Source organism: Octopus bimaculoides, chromosome 15 (assembly GCF_001194135.2).
Source record: "Octopus bimaculoides isolate UCB-OBI-ISO-001 chromosome 15, ASM119413v2, whole genome shotgun sequence".
Taxonomy (NCBI): Eukaryota; Metazoa; Mollusca; class Cephalopoda; order Octopoda; family Octopodidae; genus Octopus; species Octopus bimaculoides.
This window is the reverse complement of record NC_068995.1, coordinates 37,729,680-37,739,545: the sequence shown is the minus strand read 5'-3', so window position 1 is coordinate 37,739,545 and position 9,866 is coordinate 37,729,680.

Genomic DNA, 9,866 nt, shown 5'->3' with positions numbered 1-9,866 from the left:
TATACAGGATGTAGTGAATAATTTGTCGTCAAAATTACGCATAAATGACAGTAACACTGACACCTCATTTTAACAGATATATTTACCAAAATTACATTAAAATACTTTGAAATACTAAAGAGAAAATCTATTTAATAAAAGCGCCGTTGGCTTCAACCTCGGCCGCCAGACGACTTTGGAAAGTTCCTCAACTCTTCTGGATGGTCTCTTTGTTTAAGTTGTTGAATACTGCCATAATCCTTGCCTTCAGTTCATCTTTGGTGTTACAAGGAGTTTTGTTGGTCTCTCGCTTAACTGCACCCTGCACATACTAATCAGGGGGGGCTGCAGTCTGGGGTGGTCAGGTGTTAGGGGTAATGTGGTCGTAGAAATTGCCTGACAGCCATGACTGTGTTCAACGGCATGTGTGGCATGGTGCGGCGTCATCTTGCTCGACATAGGGTCTTCCAGCAGTCACCTTCTTTGCGCAAGGCAGCACTACCTCCTCCAGGCACTTGAAGTAGTCCTATGTTGTCATGGAGATACCTGCTTAGGCACCCACGCAAATTTTCAGAAAGTGTATGGAAAGGGGTGTATGATTCGCACACAAATGTACAAGCAGTTCAGAGATTTCTAATATGGCAGAAAAAATGTCGATATTGACGAACGTTGTAGGAGATCTGCAATCAGCATCCTGAAAAGGATGGTATAAGAACACCTCGGAAAAGGTCACAGAAATTGAGAAAGCAATCTTACTCTGGGATATGCCAATACACAAAGATAGAGAAATCAAGGCTAATAGACTAGATATAGTTGTCAGAGACAGCAAATCAAACAAAATGCTTTCTAATGGATGTATCAATACCGATAGATGACAAAAGTCTGGAAATAGTGTTAACTGGAACGAGGAGCTTAAAAACAGAAACAATTCCTATTATAGTACTCGCATTAGGTATGATAAAAAAAGACATTCAGACAAATATATAACAAAAATACCAGCACTTACAAGTATATATAACATACAGAAAATAGCACTACTAGACACCGCGCACATCCGACGTAAAGTGCTTGCAATAAAGTGATAATAAGAGTACCTCAACAAACCACAGCACATATCCAATTTACCCATACCCAATTTACACATACCCAATTTACACGGTAGTGCAGTTAAAGCACGTGATAAAGATAAAACTACGGAATAGTAGTGATACCCCAGTGTCACTTTGATGGCATTCACTGCTCTCTCGCTCAATAATAATAATAATAATAATAATAATAATAATAATAATAATAATAATAATAATAATAATAATTCTACGCAAAACACTTTCAATACAGTAAACATAAGCGCACCACAGCAAACCACAGCACATACCCAAGGCGCACAGAGCTCCGCTCGGTAGTGAAGTGAAAGCACGTTATAAAAATAAAACTACTGAACAATAATAATAATAATAATAATAATAATAATAATAATAATAATAATAATAATAATAATAATAATGCAGTACCACGCATCGAAAGATTTCCTCCAATGCGCCCAATCTGCATCGGATATGAATGGTTTACAGCCGAAATTTTGGAGTGGCTGAATGGCTTTCTACTCCCTGTCCCGAAAAGATCAAGTTCTTATATATTCGGGATAATTTTGATTGGTGTCTAAAATCAGCAACTTTTTTAATCACTGTTTCTTCCTTATATCCCAATATTGACTACAATGAAGGGGTGCATTGAAAAAACGGTCAAACAAAGGTACTCCATCAAATTTTATTAAGGTTTGTGTTACAAAGTAACACAATGATGTTTGGACAAAAACTTTGCCACCAGACGAGGGGTCGCGCCATGTGTACCCGCTATAGTAGTTAATTTTGCTAATGTCTTCATGACGAATTATTCGAGACACAGTTACTGAAGACATTCAAATCCCTATATGGTCATGAAATAACACTGGGAATCTCTAAATTGTTCTGGTTCAATAATGCCTGTTTTTTTTCTTTTTTTAGCTTGAGAAGGGTCACAGAATAGTTTAATTGACTTCTTGCATTTCTGTGACTGCTTTGCTAAAAAGTATGGCCTTAAGTCCAACATTACATTTACGTCTACTTTTTCAAAAAGTAGCGTTGAATTTTTGGACAAAAAAGTTAAGATTTCTATAGGCAGAATAGTGACAGTTATTTTGCAAGTACATGTCATGTCACATTTACATCCACCGTCGCTCCAATCATCCACATCATGTAATTCTTTCAAATTCGGAAACTCAATTTTTTAGGATGAAACGGATTTGTACGGACATAGGGGATTACTATAAAACATGCAAATGCTTTTGTACACCATTACGTCACACGCGGTTACAGTGAATTATGATTAAAGAAAATAGAAAACGACACAGCTAAGATTAGCAAAGAAAGTTATACCTTCACACAAAATGTTAGCAAACGCAGTACAATATGTGACAAAATTACATTAGTGATTAACAGGCACCGAAATTTTGCTAGCATTTCAAGTGTTGCTTGGAAGTTACCGGCATGTTGCGGAAAAATATCCTCGTTTCAAATTAATATTTCCTCAGAGGCCTATTATAGTCTTTAGACGGAACTAAACGATATGTATTAAGCTATACTTCTGACTCCAAGGAAACTAATATTGGAGTATCTGCACGCTGTACCTTGAAGAACAGCCGCAAGAGAGGTAAGCTCTGCTCAATGGGCAATAACACGAGTCAAATGAATTCGCTCACGAATCATAACAAAAATGTTATGATTTATACAGAAGATGGGACATGTAAAGATTCTCATTTGGTGTACGAGGCAGAATGCGCGAGACAACTTGATTTATGTTGCTTGTAAAAAAGAGCAATTAGACTAAAGATTTAATAGGCACAGATATGAAGTCAGACACATTAACTTGCTGAACATTTTACATCAAACGGCTGCAATAATGGAAAACACATGAAAGTGCATATTCTCAGAAAATATTCTGAATCTGATACAATTTCAATACTCAAAATGCATGAGTAGAAATATGTTTTCGTGTTATTAACATCACGCCTTGGAGGAATGAATAAAATGACAGGAGAATTTCGTCAAATTTACACAAATTTCATTGAATATTCTACTTTGGTCTTTTCCTTTATTTTCCTTTTCGTTTTCACCTCCTTTTTCTTTCTTTTCCTTTTCTCCAGTTGTAAAATTCAAACTTGAAGACTGACGATATTATTCCACCAACGTGTGTATTTATAATTTTTTTCCGCAAGCGGATCTGATTTTTCCATCGTTAAAGTACTGATGACGTCTTGTTTTTCCAGTGGTCAAGAGTGTCTTTCTACTTGGTTGGCTTCCCTGTGGGGAACGATCATCAGTCATTCCGGTTGGTTGATTCCCCTAAAGGGTCACGTTGTCGTATTTGCTGAAATTCGGTTTCCTAGAGTTAGGTCACGTTACCAACTGTTGTTTGTAAAAATTCCATTGGTCTAGAGATAGACCAACTGTTGTTTCTATGGTGATATGGAGTTGCAATTTCGAAGCCCTGTTGAAATATTGTTACTAAATTTTTTTGAATTGTTTGTTGTTCCTGATTGTTTGTTTTTTTTTTCTGGAGAAATTGAGTGTTTTTTTTTTCTTTTTTCTTCGGTGTTTTTCTTCTTTCTAAGGATATTCAGCTGCAATTTATATTTTTAATGAGTATGCTTTCCGCTCTTAACTAAGTATAACTGAAAATTTGATAATGCTCATTTCTTGTCGATTATTACTAACACTAATAAGCTTTGTATATTGAAACAAATTGATGCACAGTTTTAATATTATTGAATGTTATGAACATTTAAGCTTGTCAACATTGAAATTTCTGAACATCTCCTAATTCGTAATTCTAAATTTGTCTCTTATGAACTTTTTGATTTGTCATCATTGAAACTTTGAACGATGCTTTTCTAATTGAAAATTGCAATTTTTTACCATTGATAAACAAAAAATATTGTCGAAACTAGTTTGGTATATATATATGTAAATAAATTTGTTTTAAACAATTGCATTGTCTTGAAATTTAAGTGCATTTTCAACAATAAACGTAAACGTCTGTCAATCTAGAATTAATAAATAATGTCACGCAAAGTAGATTTCCATAAAAGATATTCATGTGAAGTATTTACGTTCACACATCTGCAAGTATTCCATACACATTTCATCTGTGATTAAATAAAAGAAGCATTCACAGTGATCAGACGTCCAAGTGCTCGACGGCTGAGTTGCCAAACATAAACCTTTTTTAGTGTAAAATATTTCTAAATGATGGTTACAAAACGATCAAAATATGTGTCGTTCAATCTTTCTCTCATGCTGATGTGCTGCCCATGTGGCATCTATGTGACAAATAAGTATAGCTGTTACATGGCTGCATCATGTCAAAGAGTACCCAAGCGAGCTTCACCAGCTTCTCCAAAGTGCATTTTCTATTTTGCGTTCAATCTAAGTCTAGGAGATGCAAGATGATCTGTGGGGCAGACTTTTCTTCTCAAATGGAGGTAGTGGTAACATAACTTTGTGCAAACATGTTCTTGCTATCCAAGAATACAAAAACAATCATTGTGTAAAACTCACCGTACCCTGAAAGCACAAACCCCATATTTCCTAACAAAAAATCCAAATATCAGTTCTTAGACAACAAGGCCCTTGTCAAGGGCCGATATACAACCTCAGTTCCTATTGAAGTCAGATTTCGCGGCCTTCCAGCCGGATCCGTGCACTATTTACTGCAGAAGATAAGTTTGTAACCCAGCCGACTATTGCAAAACTGCAAGTGGAACCCTTCTATAGCTGAAGACTAGCTCACTCATCGCTACCCCACTCAGGTGATGCGTTCAGGCTAACGAGCGAAACACTTGTGACCCTGAGACGTTAGCTGATGATATGGAAGGGTTTCCTGTATTGTAATGGGTTTAGAAGAGCTTGCAAAACCTCCAAGTAGCTCCTGCACTTAATACGAGTGTCTCAGAATATCTGAAATTTATTTCAAACACATATATATATACATGCAATTATAGCATCTAAAGTATCAGCAGTCTGGTGAAATATATAAGAAAGGGAACCGAGACCCTAGGTCAATGGATATGACAGATTTATGGCATTGGCTTCAAAATTCTTCCTCTTAGACAAACGTTTGTTTGGGGTATTATGTTCTTAAATATTTTTTACTACCACGTCACTGGCATTTTTTTCGGCACATGCATCTGCACACATTTACGTATACATATCTAACCACGTGCACACACGCACGCACTTACACACATACACACACGTATACGCATGCACACACACAAAACTACACACAGACTATGCACATGCTGCGGGAAAACAAGCGCGCATAAACATACACATACAGAAGTATACTCGCTCTGCGCATCATATTGTTCCACGTCATTTCTTCAGAAGTTACGTACTACTATTGTTAACGTGCACACAGCACTCAGTCAATGTAAGACCATCGATTATGCGTGTGTATGTTCGATTGTTTCTATATGTACAACACTAATTTATCCATATACATGATGTAGCTAAGTGTTTGTAGATATTTATAGACACAGGCGTAGCTTTGCCACCAAAAAGCTTAACTTGTAACCACGTAGTTTGGAATTTAGTACCAATATACAGAATCTTCTTCAGTATGTTTCACTATAGCCTCGGTTCTATCAAGGCTTTGTGAGTGAATTTGGTAGAATGATATTGTTTGGAAACCTGTCTTGTATGTATGTGCGTGTGTATGTTTTTTCACTTTGTCGCCTCCCCCACTAATATTTGACAACCTGTTCTGTTTGCTTACCTCTCTGTAATGTAGCGGCTTGTTAAATTATCTAATATAATGTGTACCAGACTTAAATAAATAAGCATAAATACTGAGTTTCGAATACCTCATTGCAAATTGATACCCCAGCATGGCAACAATTAGACAACTAAAACACAGATGTATCATGAGCATGGTCGCTGGATGTGCACATTGTATACTGCAGAAATGTGCCCAACATCGTTGATCTGGGCATCAATCAGTGTTAAAGGTGGTCGGTTCATAAAATTGAGCAATGTAAGTATCCAGTCCTATATTTAAGAGATGAGGAATTATGTACATTATTTACAATATTTACATTTGACGGATATTTGTCCTCATCTTGTTTGATGCGGACAAATATCCGTCAAATATAAATAATCTAAATAATGTAAATGTATGTATGCTTCTACAGAATGTAATATATTTATACTGAGAGCAAAATGTATTTATCGATACGTATAAATGAATAATAAATGTAAAGATACCACGAGTTCGATATATTGTGAACTTTAATACAAAATATTCCCCATTACTTCTCTTGCATATTTGTATAAAAGTAGATCACAATATATAACGTTATGTCACTATGCATCTGGATTTTTTAAGAGACTAAATCTCAGACTTAATTGACTGGTTGGAAAAATTTTAAAGACAATACTTTGACATATACAATCGAATTGATAGAACGTAATGGCTTGTTTTTCATTTCAATATATATTTCAAAAATACAAAAAAAAAACAAAAACAAATGAACAAATGCATTTGATATTATACTAAAGTTGCTATGATGTTTAGACCTTAGGACACATTCAATTTTCAGAAAATACATTGTTTATACTGACATCAGATAAACGAATGGAATGTGTTTTCATTGGACTGCTTGCTTTCAAATATTAGTCTCGATATTTTTGCTTGAAAATGAATATTAAATTGAACTAAATGTACGCAGGTATGAAGTTTGGAAATTTCATTTTAAAATATTTATTGTCATATTGCAAACTAATAAAGAAAACTTAATTTGTTCAGAATTTTAATGATGTGTATAATGTCTTTTGCAAACAAAAACAAATATAGAATATATTGGTGGATGAATGTTTTATGTGCGTAATTGTGATTATGCGTGTATCCAATGCAATGGATTTTATTTCATATAAGCCTTGTATTATGAATCTTGCAGCATCATCTAGGGAAATCAACACAAAAGACTTTTTTTTCAAATAGACTATAATTGATATAGCTATCTCAACTCACGTGGTTTCGACCTCCACTCTATGACATAATAAAACGATGTCTCTATTATTGCAGTACACATAAAGTTTGAATGTTGTAGTTTTCTCATAATGTATTTATTTTCTGTGAGACGGACTCAGCTATATCAAAGTTAAGAGTTTGGTCAACTGAGATAAATTTTGTGGTAAGGCCAGACGACCTTTCGGTTACAATAATAAACCCTTTTATGACCAGTTATTATATATGAAATGCAAAATCTGTAGATATAAATTTACTAAGGATTCGTTGTTCTCTATCTGTTGTCTCTCTCTTCCCCCTCTCTCTGTCTCTTTCTCTCTCTATCATACCGGGTTGAATGAACGTCACTAAACAAATTGCACATTGTAATCTTGGAGGTATTTATCTGGTGGCTTCAAGCGGTGCACCAACTGCGCTTTTCTACTTCGGAACTTTGGCCCTCACTATGTTTGCTGTTTGATATGTTGAAGAGGAAACGAGAGAAGTGTGGTGTACAGAAATGACTTCACATATTCTGTTTCATAGATTCAGTAAAGATTAGGCTGCACTGAATAAAATTCAATCATAACTAATATATAGGATCAGATAAAATGTAGAGCTTAAGAAATGGTTCGTTGTAAGAATTTCTACTTTATGATAAGCAACATGTATTATTCTTCAATGTAGAATATTCTTACATATACTGTTGGATGGTTGCATGAACATACATCATTACACAAACAAAAGAATGTAACTGCACTTTTCTTTAGTCATACAAAGCATTATTCTAATGATTGGTTTGATGATCCCAGGTTTAATTTGGGAATTCATGAGATACTATTGTACAGTCGATCATTTAATTGAGAAACTATTATAGTGATTGTAAATTATTTCTATGTAGATGCATGTCTTTGTTAAGAAATTGCAATGTAGTAATTAATCTCAACAGAAAAATTTCACGAAAGTGTTCACACTTCCGTTAACGATGATCATTAAGACATGCTAGGTAAACATTGAAATAAAACGATCTGGTAGTTATTGTTGGAATAAAAGTTTATTCATGCCAACTATTATTCAAATAAACCCGTTTCTTAAAGAATTTTTAAGAGAACGGACATGTTTTTTAATAATTCCCAAATCAATGAAAATGGTTAAAAATATTTTAATTATGTCTTCTATTTTTACAATATTCTTCAATACTTCTGGGACAGAAGATGTAACAAAAATTATTCGTAATTTTATACAAAACTATTGATGAAGTATTTTCGCTTTGCATATTGGAATGGTAATATTAAATATTCTTAGTAATGCTCAGAATTCTCGAACGACTTGTCAATTGAGGGATTAATCATTTAGTTGAGTTCAGTCTATCAATTTCTTCATCTATCCTAATTTATCTTTTAACTGTACATTAATGTATTCATATATAGTAATACTTCACAATAATTTGTACCAGTTGGTCGGTCCATGGATAAGGGAGTAAATTCCATGACATTATTAATAATTCCTAGAAAGATACTAAAATATATTGGTGGTGTTGCTAAGAAACAGAAGCAAAAATATATAATGTTTCTTCTATTAATTTTTTTTTTTATGTAGATTCGGAGACATTGTACATCGTTAATTAAAATACCTTTTTTTGCCTTTTGAGTTTGATATGAATCAACTATCGCGTTTGATATGAATCAACTATCCTTTCCTACGTTTATGTCGCCATACGACTGCGTTTGGAAAGAAGTTAGAAGGTGCTATAATGCATCGTAATGCATATGCATGGAAACAAGATGTAAATAAATGAAATAGCATCTGGAATGCATCTATCATATGGATCTCAGAACAACCTGCGCGTATGTTTGGGCATACATATGAGAGTATGTGTTTGAGTATCTATTCATTTTGCGTATGCCTCCATTCGTGCGATGTTGAATGGTTATGTGCGGATGCTCGCGCGCATGAGTGAACGGGCAGCCTGCGAATAAATTTGATTTAGAGAACTATTTACAAATACACTTCATCGAGACTGTATATGCAATACCGGATCAAGTTTGACTCATATAACATAAAATCTCAAGACGGACAAATGTATTTCTCAATTTCAGATACTTGCTACGCTAGTGACTGTTGCTGTTGTTGCATTTATGTTGTCTTATGATTACATCGGCCCAAAAGCCTTCTCGCTTACTTCCTTTGTCTCTACTGTGTATAGGTGTGTTATTGTGTGTTACGGATGAAGGTTTCTTAGAATAAATAGTCCAATGTAAGAAATTTGATAGACAAGATGTTTAATCACTATCCGTGAGTCCTGATGTGTGGTTCAGTTGTTTAAACGGGAAATCAAGTAGAGGAATAGATATAAAGCAAAGGTTTAGGTGGAGAGAGTGGAACCAAGCTGATACTGTGAAGAAAGTGGTAAAATTTCACAGTCAGAGATAGTGAGGCCGGGAAAACAATTATTCATGCTAGCAAACAATTAGTGGAAGTCTTAGGCTTCTTAATTTCTTTTTTGTATTGTGTGTTTCATGCTAATTGTTTCTGGGAGGAGGGACTACTTTTTTCTAAATTGTCCTTTGTTCATAATTAGGGGATTAGCTTTCACAGTGAACAGCTTCTTGACTGGATGAATTTTACCCCAAAGTTTTTTCTTCGCCATTAATCTTCAGTTGGTTTGTCAGGTCACTCTTTAACACTACTGGTAACATGTAATACAGTACGACCTGTCACATGGTTGGGTCGTCGGCGACTAAACTGGCAACCCATTCAAGCTTGCTTGGTGAGGAGGGTGACTGTTGGACAACCTTTGGGATGAAAAATAAGATCCATAAATGGGTGGAAGAACTACCGTG